Source organism: Chiloscyllium punctatum, unplaced genomic scaffold (genome assembly GCF_047496795.1).
Source record: "Chiloscyllium punctatum isolate Juve2018m unplaced genomic scaffold, sChiPun1.3 scaffold_1202, whole genome shotgun sequence".
Taxonomy (NCBI): Eukaryota; Metazoa; Chordata; class Chondrichthyes; order Orectolobiformes; family Hemiscylliidae; genus Chiloscyllium; species Chiloscyllium punctatum.
In genome coordinates this window covers 12501-15000 of record NW_027310936.1, presented here as the reverse complement: position 1 = coordinate 15000, position 2500 = coordinate 12501, and the positions used below count along the sequence as shown (strand labels likewise).

Sequence of the window (2500 nt, the reverse complement as noted above, 5' to 3'; positions counted from 1 at the left end):
TGACAGGGTACGGAAGACACAGCGGTGGCCTTCTGGCGACTTGGCCCCCGACAGCCCGACGTTCCGCCGTCCTCCCGATGGCCAGGAGGACCGTGCGGGGGTCGGCCGACGGCGTGGTAGGTGTGCCTGCACGGTGACGGAGCACACACCACGCCCGCCAACCCCTCCGTACCTCCCGAGACCGGTGGCAGGACGGAGCGGAAAACGTGCGGACTGAACGGGAGAGCCAAGAGCCAGCGATCCACGCGCGTGCGACCGTCCAAGTCACAGCGTTCGACGAAAACCTCCTCCCTCGGCCAGGCACTCGGCGCCAGCAGGGGAGACAGGATCAGACGCCCCGCCGGCCACTTAAGGCCGAGGACGAACCACGAGACGGGCGGCTGCAGCAGCGGGCGGCCTGCAGCTCCCAGCACTCTCAATCGATCAACCATCGAGTCGGGTCAGCGTGTCAAACCGGCGAGCTCCACGGTCAGGCCGGCGGCGCACCAGCACCGGACCTCCGCGGCTCCCTTCACTCTTTCCACTGCCAGCCAACCGAGAGACGGACCCAATGCGGACGTGCAGAGCTTAGGCAGACCCCCCACTGGAGGCTCAACACTTCGTGGCAGCTCCGTGTCCCAGAGACCAGGAGGGTTGGCACACACACACAGTGTGAACCACCGACAGCCATTCTGGGACCGGTGACAGCCGTGCTGGCCCCACTGCCACGACACAGACGGACGCCAGGCCGCGCTCCCCGGCGGGGGGATGGCGTCGAGCCTGACGAACGGAATGTGCAGGGTGGGGGGGAAAGGCCAAGCGCTCCGACGCCGGAGGGCTCCGGAGTCTGAACTTAGGGGGACAAAGAGGACGGGTCCTCTGCGACACCCCAGCCGCGCTCTCGCCAGCCAAGGCGAGTGCGATTGATTGCCAAACGACCCTCAGACAGGCGTGGCCCCGGGAAGAACCCGGGGCCGCAAAGTGCGTTCAAAGTGTCGATGATCAATGTGTCCTGCAATTCACATTAATTCTCGCAGCTAGCTGCGTTCGTCATCGACGCACGAGCCGAGTGATCCACCGTCAAGAGTTGTCTGAGTTTGTTTTAGGTCTCTCCCTCGCCAGAGGAAAGCGACCCGGACCGCACATACGCTCCCCACCTTGAGCTACAGCCACCTGCACGCCGGCGTGCGGGCGGAGCAGGGTGGCGTGAAGCGATGGGGAGCACCATCCTGGTGCGGCCCGCAGAAACATACGTCTATTGGGGGGAGGAGGACAGGGCGCCCAAGAGGCGATGCGTGCCCCAACGCACCGCAGCGACGGAGGCAGGATCACCGCCACCATGTCGCCCGCCTAGTATCACGAGGCGTGCAGCAGCTTTGCCCTAGGAAAAGCAGAGGCGGGAACGGGCACCGGCCATCGGTTCGGCAGCGTCACTGACGCGTGCACGTGGCGGCGTGTCGGCGAGCGGACTTCCTGCGAGGAGGCGGGGGCGGCACTCGCCCGAGCAGACGCCCGCCCGGCCCAGCCACCGCCGAGGTGGACTGGGAGTCGCGGCAACGGCTCGTCATACTCGTTCCCACACTCACAGCGCAGCTTGCCCGCAAGCCACCGACCACCGATCGACGCCAGGCGCCCCGACCGAGAGCGGGATCGCTCGTTCGCCCTGCTGGCAGTTCGCTGGGGATCACTACTGCACGGAGCTCGGAGACCGACGGGCGGCAACTCGAGAGTCTTTAAACCACCACCCCCATCCCGCAAGTGCAAAGAGGCTGTATACGCACAGACGGGTGAGGGGAATAGGTACCCCGTCGGGTTTGAAGGGAGCGTGACTAGATAGCAACGATGTAAACCCAGCCGATTTGGGAGCGAAAGACCGGCGCCTGCATCACCGGCTTCGTTTCCCGTGGCTGGAGAGTACACCGAAACCCTCCGTCTGTCGCGAGCTCCCGACGACGCGGTGCCGCCAAGCAGCAGGGCCGGACCTGGTGTGGCTCCCCTCGTCGATCACAGACCGGTCGGCACTACTGACGAGACGGTGGAACGGGCTTCGCCCCTTGTGACGAAGGGTGATGCGAACCCGCCCGCCCGCGTGCGTTCGGGGTGGACTCGGCAAACGGAGATTTGAAATCGGAAAGTGTCCTCCTGCCCCGCGCAGGTAGGCGCCCAACAGTTGTGGGGGGTTTGGCGGTGACCACGGCTGCAGGGCCTGCTACCCCGACGAGCTCTCCTGCTGGCCCCGAAACCACCCTCGCGAGACAAGTTGAAACGGAAACGGGCGTACCCCCAAGCCGACGATCCTTTCTTATTTGTTACTTTTTTTTTCACTTGCTCGAGTTGTGGGGATTTGGCGGTGACCACGGCTGCAGGGCCTGCTACCCCGACGAGCTCTCCTGCTGGCCCCGAAACCACCCTCGCGAGACAAGTTGAAACGGAAACGGGCGTACCCCCAAGCCGACAGAGATCCTTTCTTATTTGTTACTTTTTTTTTTCACTTGCTCGAGTTGTGGGGGTTTGGCGGTGA

The 2500-nt window shown here is 64.6% G+C and overlaps 1 non-coding gene across 1 annotated transcript; it reads right to left on the bottom strand.

Annotated features, from left to right (window-relative positions):
* Nucleotides 1-914: 914 nt before the first annotated feature.
* On the bottom strand, nt 915-1068 carry LOC140474828 (5.8S ribosomal RNA). The gene has a single exon (XR_011959451.1). It is a non-coding gene; the product is annotated as a 5.8S ribosomal RNA (ribosomal RNA).
* Between the last annotated feature and the right edge of the window lie 1432 nt (nt 1069-2500).